Genomic DNA, 13,866 nt, shown 5'->3' with positions numbered 1-13,866 from the left:
ATATCTATCTATCTATCTATCTATATATATCCATTTTATATATACTCTTTGCACATTTTCAGTTGTAGGTTATTTTTATGTTTCCTTTTTTCTCAAGTAATGCTTTTATAATAAAGATTTTAAAATGTTATGCTATATGGGTTCCCAACATGTGAGCAGATGTTGATGTACTTACATCTTTAGACCATCATAGTCACACCTAGCTTGTTGATATAAAGAAAAATAGCAATAGTTTTGAAAAATTGAATGAGATTCAGAAATGCTCAGATGACTAGAAAAATGTGTTAAGAGGACTGGGAGGGAGTTCAGTGTATTTTGTTGTAGGAAGACAAGGATCTGGGCTGTTGGTTACAATCTGTGCATATCTTTTTCAAGGAATGGAGTTGGAAAATTGTAGAAAAAGCCTGGTGGTGACAAAGAAATGATCCACCAAACTGGAGTCTGAAGCTGGATATCAGACTTGAACCAGGTTGCTTTTCTGAACAGGGAAAACAACTCAGTAATCACTGAGGACACTCACACAAAGAGTTTGGATTTACCAGCACTCAGCACCTGATGTTTTTCTAGAAGTTGTTCCCATGTGAGCACAGATAAATTGGAGGATTCTGGTGGCATGTATTGTAGAGGTGACACTCCAAGTTCTGAGAAATTCTGTTTTCTCCCTGAGTTGGGGCAGGTGGGTGTGTTAGAGGTGATGCAACCTGTGGAAGTGACAGCCGGATGAGCTCAACCATCCTTGGTGCCAGCTCTCCTCAGGGCTGGGATTGCTCTCTGAATTCTTGAATTCCTCATGCCCCAAGTCCTTTATGTGTGGTAGGCAGACTGGCAGGAGCAGTCGCTGCTCCACCATGAGAGAAGGTGAAGTTCAGTTCTTCTCCTCATTACTCAGTAATGTTGGAGGGAAATCATTCTAGCCAGCATACCTAGGTAATGATTTTTCAAAGTGACAAGCTTTTCTGCTCCACTCTCAGGCACATGATTCATCCCATTGCATGACTTAGATTGAAAATAAGAATGCTACATTTTGCATTTTTTTCCCAGTGCAAGCTTAATGCCACAAGCTGAGTTCTCCAGAGAGGGTTAAAGAAGTCCATGCTTATTGATGAAAGAATTGTGCCTGTTACATTTCAAGACCTTTTGTAGAGATTTGGTTTATTTTTTCTGTTTTATTTTCTTTCTAAATTGAGATTTCCTTTGATACAAGTCTGCAGTGATCAAAGAGAAGGATGTAGGATTTCTTTAGACTTTTTTTCATTCATCCCTCACTGGAGGTAGTACAATATTGGAAGAATGTCACAAAGGCTCAGACTTTTGGTTGATTATTGATTCCATGCTTCCAGTGAACCTGCTCTCCTGAAAAAATTGCTGTTACTCTGCATTTTATAGTTGCTGAAAACAATTCAGAGAATGGGATGAATGAAACTGGAAGATTAAATACTTCAAAGGAAGTGGTGGTGATTTAAGTCACAGGTTTCTTTTGTTGCAAGTGGACAACCTGTAAGAAGCAGAAATGTCCCTTTTGGATTGGAAAAACTTGAGGATTCTTCCTGGGAGCCAGCACGTGCTTGATTATTTTTAATGTGAATAAAAGTGACTTTACAGCCTTGAGGAACAGTACCTGTGTTTCACATACAGCATCTCCCTTTTGCAGACAGGAACCTGTAGCAGTGGCACACACATGTAAATATATCCATATTTGTGAGTTCCTCTAAATATAGTTTGAAATATTTTGGTATATGGACGTAATATAGAGATACTGCTACTTGAAATTATATTAAATGGAAAAATTATTACTGACCAATAAATCATAATAAAATACACATTTACTGATCTGTACTAATCAGTAGAACAGAAAATATGTGTTTTCTGTGCATTGTGTATTCTAAGAATACCTCAGATACCACTATATTACAAACTCCAATATGGACTTTTAATACACATACACTTAAAAAAAATTTATAGCACTATTTCTACCTTCAAATCCCGCATCTGGGCTAACTGTGATCAATTTGCTACCATGGAGTTTTAAACAAGAAATACCAACTACACTCCAGAGACAAAAGGTTGACAAGTTACTGGAAAAGGGAAAATTATCTCTTTGTAGAGATACAGAGAAAAAAATGTAATGTTTGATCTGGCTTTTACTATCTCCTTCTTTATTTCAATCCCTAGTTATTTCAGCAGTTCTTACCGTCTTCAATTTTTTTTATATATGTAAATATATATTTCTCTTATAGTCTGAGTTGAATGGTGAACCCAACAGTAGGAGCTAATAATTATGTATATTGGAAGATATACACTGAAATGGAAATTGAACTTTCTGGAACAAAAATACTATAACTGGTTTTGTATTCTTAGATCTGGACTTGGAAGTGCTAAGTCATACTGATCAGCATGGGCTTATTGCATTATTTCAGCAGTGGAGATAATTAAATGAATGATGACTAAAAGAGGACATTTATATGACATTCAATTATTTAACGATGTAAACTGTCAAAGTTTTTTATTCCAAGGCTCTAAAAGCTGAATTTGGAAGCCAACCTGGTGAAGTCATTGGAATTGAATTTTTCATTAGCTTTAATGACTTTTTTCAATGGTTATTGTATGGGTCTTCTGCAAAATGCAGTAATTAAAGTACTGGTGGTAATTAGAACTTACAGAAAATAAGTGAAACTGAATTTGAGAATAATGTGTGTCTTTCTGCCACAGAACTAGAGCAAAGGCAGGTCTGCATGCTCTGTTCTCAGTTATCTTGCTTTCCTTTCTCTGGTGGAAGCCACTGGGAAATAATTTCTCAGAAATTATCTTTTCTTTCCACCACATTATATTTAGGGTTCTGTTGAGGGGGGTTTTGCTAGTAAAATTTGGGTTTCTGTCACCAGAAGTGTGTTTCTGTACCAGATAATGCTCTTTCTAAGCCTTGGACATTCTGTATGAACACTTCCTGCACACAGCCCCAAGCATTTTGACCATTAGTAGTTGTGTGAAAAAGAGCAGATGTCCATTTTCCTCTCGAGCCTTCAAACTCCATCACTCTTCAGGTTTGCTTTTTAAAGGTATAAATATAAGAACATGGCATAAAACACATCACCTCGAGGAGACTGGTGCATGTCCTTTGATTCCACAGTCTTTGGTGATTCAGGTTAATTCATGATCCTCAGCATCTGCTTGATTTTGACGGGAAAGGGAAAGGGAAAGGGAAAGGGAAAGGGAAAGGGAAAGGGAAAGGGAAAGGAAAGGAAAGGAAAGGAAGGAAAGGAAAGGAAAGGAAAGGGAAAGGGAAAGGGAAAGGGAAGGAAAGGAAAGGAAAGGAAAGGAAAGGAAAAAGGAAAGGAAAGGAAAGGAAAGGAAAGGAAAGGAAAGGAAAGGAAAGGAAAGGAAAGGAAAGGAAAGGAAAGGAAAGGAAAGGAAAGGAAAGGAAAGGAAAGGAAAGGAAAGGAAAGGAAAGGAAAACTCTTGAATATTCATAGTTGTTATCAATAATGTTCCTTTTCAAGGGTTAACTGTGAAGTGATTGTTGGACAGACAAAGGAAAGCTTAAGGCAGTGGAGATTTTTTGTTTGTTTTCTTTCTAACACCCTGAAAAATAGATGAGGTTGTCTTGTTTGTTTCATTAAAATGCAGAAATTATAAATGTCTTAACTTTGGGCAAGTTCCCCAGGAAATACAGTTATTGTTTTGGTTTTTTCCTGGGTTTTGAATAATCTGTTAAAGTCAAAGGGCCTTGTTGACAAATCAAAATCCCAAAATGTGAAGCAGAATTGTAATTTTTTTGATATTACTCTTATTTTTGCTCATGTTCTTACAAAGCATTATTGTTTCAGGAAAGGGTAAACTAATAATTAGTATTTCAGGTTTTAATATTTTTTAGTACTGTTTTGGCTTCAATAATCAGTACAAACTCTTTCCTGGTTAAGCCTGTTTTGAGTTTATAGTAAAATGGGGATTTAAAGTTTGCAGATGTTCAAGTTTTGGAAGCAGGCCAGACTAGAGCTACAGACTCGATTTTCTACCCTTTAAGAGTAAAGAAATTTGAGAATTTTTACCAAGAATACTTTACTAACAGATCAGGGCTTCTCTTCAGAGAAAGCTGCCAATTAAAGAACTCCCTGAGATACTTATTTATGCATTTTGGTTCTAAAAGGCAGAAGTGATGGGCCCAAGCCATGTTCCTGTTGAAATTAAGGGGATCTGCCCTTCATCAGCACGTGACATTGTGGCTGGGAGAAGCTTTTCCCCCTGCCAGTGTGTCACCAACACCCAGGAGCCCAGCTCTGAAGATCTGACTCAGAGTCTACCTCAGGCAAGAGTAAATGGAGACCTTGCCTGAGGAATGACTATTTCATATAGGAATTCCTGGAATATAATGTGATTTGTAGTAAATGAAGGAAATTTGATTCCTCATGAAGTGCTGACACGCAATTCCCGTTGGCTCATCCAGGGAGAATTTATTTCTTTCTGTCTGATCTTGTCTGCAGACCCATAAAAATCCTGTTTTGTGCCACTGGCATGCTGAGGGGGTGATTGCCAGCTTCTCCCTGTTGCTTGGCAAGGAATGCCTTGGTGCAGAGGAACCTTCATTAAATCACTTTATGCCGACCTGAATGGCATTTCAGAAAACTGAGAAACTTTTGGGAAATGAGTAAAGTTACTTTTATTTAAAAAATGGTACTCACTTTCTATTTCACTGGTGTTTTATGAAGAAACTTTTGAAAAAGTTTAGTACCATTTTCCAGCCTCTGTTGGAAAATTCAAGGTTTTTTTTTAAATGCTAGGTTTTTTGGGACCGTGGCAGAAGAACTAAAAGAGTTTGTTGCTCAGTTTTTGTCTCTCCCCCTTCCACTGTACCAGAGGATGAAGCTCTTGCCATTCCTCCCGGAGTACCTGGTGCAGAGGCAGTGCTGGTCTAGATGAGTCTCATGTGCAATTCAGCATCTGATTTCCACAAACATGAACTTCCATAAAATAGCGTTGCTGATGTTTTGTGTACTGAAGCCACAGATTCCTTCTGACAGAGGATGTAAAGATGAGTGAAATTTCACGCTTCTGAGACATACTGGTGGGAAAATTGTTACATCTTCCCATCTTGAGAGAAGGGATTTTAAAGAACCAGCTGAAAGCTCCAGTTGAAGTGTTTTTTTCTGGATAATAATGGGTTCAACCTTGCAGTCTGGAGTCCTTTAACTTTTTTTTTTTTTAATGAATTGCTATCAGGAGGGGGAAAGAGAGTGTAAGTGGCCTTGTGGATGGTTTCCCCAATGGAGAATGCCTTGAGCAAGCTGCCTTTGTCTGAACTGTGAACTTAGTCCACCACTCAGAGAAGAACAAGTGATTGCCAAGACAGAACTCAAGCAAGAAAGGGTAAGAAAAGAGCAAGAAGTGTCTCTAAGGGTGCTTTCCCAACTCTCTCCATGGAGTCACTGGCACCTGTACTCAAAAGGATGGATAACAAGAGATTTTTGTGAAAATCTGCTGAAACTTATTTTGGGTAGGAAAAAAAAAAGTATCCTAAATCTCTTTTGTTCCTGTGCCCATAGTTGAAAGTTTTTGGCCACCAAATTCTCAGATAAAAAAGTTTGAGATTTAATTGGAACCTTGGTTCTTTGGGATGATTTTCTCCTGTGTAAGTACAAATTGTCAAAAGTCAATGTTTGAAGTGTATGATATCTGAAAATTCTGGTTTCACTTGATATTTGGAACTGCCTTTGAGGAAAGGTAGCATTGTGTACCATTTTAAATGTATAGATTTAGACCTGTAGGCTCTTAATTTGCAAGGTAAATTCTCTCTGCAGTTATGGTCATGTTTAATCTATCTGCTAAATTACTGTGCTTGCTTTCAGACTATTCCTTAGAAAGATTGTTTTGGTTTTCTGAGAGAATGATGATCGAATTTATGACTGTGTTCTCTATAGCAACATCAATTATTCCAATAAAGGCCAAATAAAAAGAGCTATTTACTTGTTTTCTCAGACAAAGACTTGCTGGGACTTTTAAGTAGCTCAGACGTCTGGCTCACAGCAAGCCTCTGTAACACAATGAGTTCTCATGCTGCCTTCACATGTGTGCCACACTCTTCATTAGGGAGGTCCATGAAAAGCCAGGTGTTGATGCCCTAGAGGCCAGCTTGCTATTGTGCTTTCTGTAGGCTGCTTCCCCACATAATGCAGTTTGATGCAATGCAGCTCAAAATAGGAGTCAGCAGTGCTGAAAATGGCTTTGCTGTTTCATCAAGCAAGGGTCGCTTTAGCAGGAATCTGTCTTTGGTCTGCTGGACTAAAATAAATTTGTTGCTGTTGAATGTGAGAAGCTAGGAAGCTTCCTGCTGTTTATTTTACAGGAGCAGAGATTGTTGTCTTGCTGTTGGAGTTTTTAGTGTGCTCACACAGAATAGAGAGACACAAAGGAAATTGTTTATAAAGGATGGAGAAATGTGCATTTCTGCTGATAGGAGGAAATTCTGTTCTGTATGAGAAATGGGAAAAAGGCCTCATCCCATGCATGTGCCAAGTGACTGCTTAAGGCTAAAGGCTAAGACAAGATCACCTCACTGATTCACTTGGGCTCTGCTAAGTTATCACTTTTGCTCCATTCATTGCACAGCTGATTATTGCTTGGCATCGAACTTACACAAGTGAAATTTCTCAGATGTCCTTTTCAAGCACTGCAAGGAGAATTAGAATTAGCATGGGATTTGGTTAGGTTTCTTTATGTTTCTAAGAAACGTCATTTTCATTAAGTCTTACTTACAATCTCACCATGGTTTCTCTTGGCCTAAAACAAGGGGATTGATCTCCCCAATTTAATATTTTCATTTGATTAAAATAGTGAGTAGGAACAGGTTTTATACTTTTTTCTTTATCTGTACCACTCAAAGGGCTCCATAAAGAGGCAGGTGGAGGCTGAGGTATCATATTGTACCAATGGCTTTAGATCTGCTCTGGAGCCTGCTGAGGGATCATGTTTATGGAACTCATTTTTGAGTCATGCATTGCTTAGTGCTGGTAAAAGATCTTAATCCACAGTATCTTTTAAGCACTGAAGATGAAACAGAATCTGAGTTTCTCTATCTTCACTACTGTCTGGAGGTAGGTGTTGAAAAGTTGGTGCAAATAGTACAACAGTGCAAAAGGGGTGGCCTGACTCTTTTCGATATCTAATGAAATAAATGAGATAAAGTTTGTAAGAAGAGGTCATCTCTCTCCAAACCTTTCATTCTCATTAATATGCATTTTTGTTCCCTCTTCTATAGAAAACATAATCATGAACCAAAATGACTGCTCCCTTTGAGCTTTGTCACCTCAGGCTTTACAGAGTTATTTCATTTGCGTTCTCATTTAAGAAACTACTCAAGTACTGTTTCTGAGAGAGGTTTGGAATGTTGATTAGGTCCACGAGGTCTATACTGAGGCCACCAAATTAATTTTGCTGTCCTATGTAGATACAAATCTCAGCTTCCTGAATTGAAAAGGCTGTTGCATTATATGCAAACCATTGTGCCCTGGAACCTCTCAATGTTTATTGTACTTATCTGCCCCAAAGAAATACTTCTGCTCATTCTGGGTGATTGAAACACCTACTTGACAGAGGAAGGCAGCCTTCTCTTTTCAATTCTGACTTGTGGCAAAGGTCTAATTAAAGTTAAACAGAAGTAATTAATACATTCTTATTTAAACCATAAGGCTTTTACAAGGGCTTCAGAATTCTTGGACATTAAAAGCATAATGAGTAGAGTCCAGCATAAAAACTGCATCTAAAATACTTTACAAAGCTGAATATTAGCAGACAGGAGGAGAATTCATGTCCTGGATTTGTTTAAAGGAGGGGGGACTTTATATTTTTGGTGTTAGAACTGCATTTTGGTCCTACAAGAGAGTTGGGTGTGACATTATTGCTACAAGAAGATCTTATGACAGGCTTGCTTCTGGGTCAAAAAAAAAATGAAAATTGTGACCAAAAACCCGAGGAAAGCATTGTTCAGGGAAGCCAAAAAAGGTTGTAACCTGTTGTGTAAATCAATGAAATTATGAGTTTCAACCATTATTGTAGCTCTCCTTGTAAAGGAACTTTGGACCTTGGGGCTGCTGTGCATTTTATGAGATAAAGAGGGCTGGGGTTATCTTGGGACTCCTTTGGTTCACTTTTCTGCAGTGCCTTTGGCTCTGAGCTGCCTGGGATGTTCAATCATTTGTGTGCACCAGCTTGTGCCTCATGTCTCTTTCTGCCTCACATACAACTCATCAGTACCTCAAATATCCACCTAGGAAATCTAATTCATTTATAAAAGTAGAGTCAGATGGGAAGGACATATTGAAAATCTTCCTAAAAATTAACTGTCCCTGTCCCTGATCTGGTATTTACTAAGGGGAGATAAGCAGTAATTGCTTGATGACACTGGGAGCTCTTACAGTCTAATTAATGAATGACTGTAGATGCACTGAGAACCTCTGATGAAAGATACCCAAGACATAGAAAATATAGTTGTTTTAATGTCTTATTGCCAGGACTCTTTCTTCAAATGACTATCTCTAGGGTAATACAATTGTCATGATAGTCAATTAAAAGTCCATGTGCCTCCTCTGTAATTTTTTCTTCTTTTCCAGTTGTCACCTCAGGAAGAAATTATTCCAGTTACATTTTTCACAGCCAAGCTGTAAACTTTAAGTTCAGCTTAAAGGAAACTAGTAAAGGAATACAGTAAAAAACTGCAGTTTTATGTGTGATGTTAGGAAATAAAGCATAATTGGGCTTTCCCTCAGAGAGAGCAAAAACAAAGGTGCTAATCTGTAACACAAAATGAAGAGCAAAGTTTCAGATTCTGATATTTTGAATGAGAAGGGAATTAAATAAAGCACTTTACTGAGCTGTGTACTAAGGAAATGGGTTATCCAGTGATGGGAGATGTAAATAGGAGCTTCTCACTGAGGGCTTTTGGGCCTTGAAAGAGCCATTGAACTGTGACTTGATTTCTTCCTCAGCAAAATTAAATTAGGGATTGACATTTTGGTTCAGAATGTTGTGATAAACATAGGTGAGTAAATTTGAATAGTTTTTCAAATATGTTTGCCAGTAAGCTGAATTTCACCATCCAGGTACTTGCAGCTGTTATTAGTATTGCATCAAATAAATTTTATTTTGTGTGTTTTCCTTTAATCACTCAAAACTAAACCACTGATTTAATGTCTTTGAAGTTCTACTTGGGGACATACTGGGGTCTTTTTGACTGCTATTGTTGCCTTTTGCCCAACGTGAAAGTGAAACTTAAGATAATTTTAGTAAGGTGGTAATATAAAAGGGGATATTTAATGAAGGCCTTCAGGGGCAGTTATGGAGAGATGTCCACAAAAGCCCACTTTCCCCCAGGGAAAGTACATTTTTATAGGTTTTAGGAAATTAGCAGAATTGATAAAAAGCACCAGTTAGGAGAACAGGTAGTGATGCAATTCCCCCCAGGTCAAGCCCCTTCTCTGGAGCCCCCCTTCAGCACTAGCTGTACTTTGTCCATGAGAATGGATCTCAAAGTCCATGAGTGGTTCTTGGGCTTGGTTCCCAGGAAGAACCAAATTAGTAGAGGGCCTTCTACCTCCTGGAGCTTGAAGCTTTGGAATTTGTTTTATCTTTCTGCCTAGGGAAAGACCAAGGATAAGTACAGGAAAGCAAGTCACTAATCCAATAGGCTACAGTGCTACAAATATATGTATGAAGAATACAGAGAACATAGGAAAAAGGGCAAAACCCAAACAGCATCACTTTATGCCCTACCAGCAAAATAAATCACAGTTCCTTTACCCCAAAAGTTTACCAGGTAGAACCATGACAACATTCATATTTTGATTTCATACGTGTCTGTTCCTCACAACCTTTGATGTTAATTCAGAAGACAAATTTGTACAGTTTCTTTTGGGGGATTCAGGGCTATGAGACTTGATTTTCCCAACAGCAGATGGATTTTCATTTATCTGTTCCATTTAATTTGTGGTTCTTATAAACCTGATCCCTGAAGGTATGCAGCAGTCAAGAATGAACCATTCCTTATTGCTTTCCTTTCCCAGTGGTAAAGTAGCCAAATACATCTTCACTAAAAGTTGTTTTTATGTAATAAAAACCCAAGGAAAAGTTAAACATCGCTGCAAAGAGACTTGACATAGCTGGAGGTGTCTGCCAGGGGAGTGACCATGGATGGAGAGATGTCTTTAGTTTTGTAAATGCTGTGATGTTGGAAGTCTGAGATGAAAAACCTCTGGTTCATGAGCCCAGTCATCATTTGGGAGGGGAATGCATCCGTCATCAGCCCTGTGATTTAAAAGCACCAAGTGGCATAAATCCAATAAATTATTCCAGAAGTTTGTGAGGATTTTTGCATCTTTTAAATGCTAAAACTTACAGTTTTCCTTGTGACAGGAGTTAAGAAATATCTCAGTGAACTATAGAGTAATAGATTCTCTAAAAATTACGACCCATATCGTAATGAATATATGGCAAAAAGTCCCATGGCAATAAAAGGACACAGCCAAATCCATGACAAAAAAGAAAAAAGGACAACATGCCCAAGAATATATCAAAACCAGTATATGAATTATTGAAACTAGAGCATAAAAACTGAGCTGGCTCTAATGTAAGTAAATGGGGTGTTTGAGGTTGAGGTGTTGAGCAAGGACTTGGGTAAATGAATGGTCCAAGGTGTTCTGTGCTGTGCTCCCACATCCATCGGTGTCCACGCTGCCTGCAGGGATTTGTGTTTCCACATTTTGCTGACGATACTCGAAAAGACTACAGTCAATACAGGCTTTAGCATAATACTTTCTGTGTGTTAGTTTTGATTAGAAGGAAAAGAATATTCTCTTTGATCCCTGTATCTTCTGAGAGAAAGTGACAGCCTGTGGATTCTTGGTGTAAGTATTAAAATAACAGGAACATGTCAAGAAAGGGCTTTGGAACTGGCAGTGGGATGAAGCATTGTCCTGACTCTGTAGAAAGCATCTCCAGAGTAGAAATAAGAGCAAGTACAGGACTAATTATCCATTTGAAGGGTTTTAATCTCCAGACAAATGGCTGTGTGGCAAATAAGAAGTTCTCAGTGTAAATTGGACAATCAAATAGGGCATTTGAGCCTTCTAAAAAAATGTTTTTGTTAAAATGGAAGGTGAAGAGGTGCCTGAAACACGCGAGGAGATTTTGAGAAACATCTTAGTGTCTTCAAGATTTTTAAGGAAGTACATGCTGAAGTAATAGGAGTATTTGGCACTTGAGCAAGTTCACATATGCGATGCATGGTTAAATCATGAAAGGATCTGTATGATATGTCAGTGAATCAATATTAATTTGTGATAAATTCACACTCTGTGGCTTAAAAATGCATGCTTTGCTCTTTGGGAAATCATGTAGCTCTCTGTTAGTGAATTAATGGCAGACTATGATTTTAACTTGTATGTGTTCATATCCAGTGTCTCCCTATTTGAACGGTGTGTGTTGAGGTGCCATAAAAACCTACTTGGCTTCAATTGGGAAAAAAAAAAAAGGGAAAAACAGATAAATATATTAATAAGCATACCCCAAGGCAACCACCCAGTATGTTCATGGCTATGAATAAAAATGCATTTGACGATAATACTCTTTTTTCCTATCTTGTTTTCATTGTCCTGGATACTCCCAAATATTCTTTCTGGGTTGAATTAATGGCTCAGAGTGGTATATCTGCTGCAATGTGTTAAAAGTGTGAGATGGAGTCAGGGTCAAACCTTACTAGGACCGTCTCCAGTGTAATTCTGACATCTTTCATTCTGAAATTTAGAAAAAAATTGCAGAAATACCAGATTGTAGCAGAATAGTTTGACTTTTTATTTTTCATTGTTCCTTTGGCAAATGAAGGAAGTTACCGTCATCCTTCAGCGATTTTTCTACAGAATTTTATTTTTCAGTTGCAGAGAAACAGTACATGCTTGTCATTTGGGGAAGTGTGTAGTCTAATGCCTTGAAGACCTTGTGTGGTTTGATTATTTTAAATTTCCTGCTCCAAAGTCAACTCCCTGGGCATTCTCTTTTGCCCTGTCCTCCAGGGCTGCTTCATGTCACTTTCACGTCTTGAACCTCATGATGTTTGAGCCAATATTCCCAGACAATATCTCCAGATATCTCCAGCATTGCTGACAGACAGAGGAAATGTAAAAGCTGAGATAGAGGCCAACAAGGAGCTTACAGCTGCAGGTGCTCACAGCTTTCAGCATTGCTGCCAGTGGTTACCTGGCTCATGCCCTGAGAGCATGAATTCTCCCTGTAAAACCTTTGAGGAATCACACCTTCACCATGCATGGTTTGTCCTCTCCCGGGTAATGGAAATGTTTTCAGGGCTCAGCTTTAATAAAACAAAATGGGGCACAATTGGAACAAATCCTGTCTGGAAGATATTTTTAAAATTTTTCCATCTCAACCAGCTCAGGTTGCTCATGTACTTCTCTGCTAACCAGGAGGAGCATTTGTTTAATACTTTTCTTGAATGACTTTCTTGAATTCCCCCCACAAATGCTCTTTTAGGGGGAGGGTAGTGAGTCCTTCAGAGAACATGTGGTTTCTGAGGGATTTAGTTAGAAATTCTGTTGCTAGGAAGCCTGGAAAGAGAAATGTGGTATGAAAAGCATGAATGCATACAGTAGTCCTCAAATAGCCCTTCTATCCATCTGTCACGTGTCAACATTTGTTTATGGAAATATCCTTTCCCAGATGCCAGTCTACTTCATTCAAAACTTTACAAGTTTGTTATAAAATTTTCTTCTGCTATGCAGCTGACTCCCAAGTACCTCTAATGCAAATAATAAGCACTGACCTCAAGCAAAGCCCTTTTATTGTTGAGTTGCTGTACTTCTCCTTTAGCTTTCTCTGCCTTTATTCAGTTATATGTGTAATTTATTCTTCATTTAAATTATTTTCTGCTACAGATTTCATAATTGCAATTAAATCATTACACTGGGATAGGGCAAAGATTAATTTGATTTTAATTAATTTTTAAATTGCAGTTTTCTCTAAAGCTTGAGTTACATCTCTTTGTGTATTTAGATTTGCTACACTGGTCTAACATAAATATTAACCCACTTAAAGCTACATATTACTTTTAATCTTAGAAAAATCCTCTCTTTGGTTTGGAAGACACTTCATCTCTGTTCACCGTGAAATTGCCACAAATGAGCAATGGATTTGTGTTGTTAATTCCATGTTCATGGCATTGAATCATTATTCTTGAAGGCATTTATGAATTATCCTTTGAATAAAGAATCTAGTTTTCAAATAAATTTGTGGATTTAATGTTATCTCAGAGATGCATCTGAATTTTGCATGTTCTATATCTAGACTATATTTTTCTAGGCAAGGGCATTCTACTGTCCTTTTTGGTCACAGGAAAAGGTTAAACATTTGAGCTAGAAGCAAAAACAGTCTGAAGGAATCACAGTTGTCACCGAGTTTTCCCACTGTCCACATGTTCTTTACAACTCAAAATCCATTTTGGATACAGGTTTACAGCAGGATCTCCATCTTTGTTGCCAGGCACCACATGTAAAATAAAAAGACAAAAAAAGTGGATTCATTTTGGTATTGGCACATGGATAGCTTGATAACATGTGCCCATGTTGGTGCTTCTTCTCAAAAAACTTCACAGTTTAAGGTTCCACCACCCCTGTTATAATGGAAAGATGTCCCTAGTGTAAATTGCTTTCTTTCCTGGAAAGCTGGTTGGGTCAGGATGGGTGACAAGGCCAGGAGCAAAAGGATTATGCAAGTCTTAACAGAGCAGAGCAATTTGTCTGAAGAATTAAAACAGCAAAATGATAGTCAGTTATAATAAAAGCCTTTTTAAATTTCTACAATCTTGGTAGTTTT

The 13,866-nt window shown here is 37.9% G+C and overlaps 1 protein-coding gene across 2 annotated transcripts in view; it reads left to right on the top strand.

Annotated features, from left to right (window-relative positions):
• TRAPPC9 (trafficking protein particle complex subunit 9) overlaps window positions 1–13,866 on the top strand; it is a 451,119-nt gene that overhangs the window by 333,057 nt on the left and 104,196 nt on the right. The window lies entirely within an intron of this gene.

The sequence above is a fragment of the Vidua chalybeata genome, chromosome 1 (assembly GCF_026979565.1).
Source record: "Vidua chalybeata isolate OUT-0048 chromosome 1, bVidCha1 merged haplotype, whole genome shotgun sequence".
NCBI lineage: Eukaryota > Metazoa > Chordata > Aves > Passeriformes > Viduidae > Vidua > Vidua chalybeata.
The sequence above is the reverse complement of the archived record's forward strand: the minus strand, read 5'-3'. Positions and strand labels throughout refer to the sequence as shown.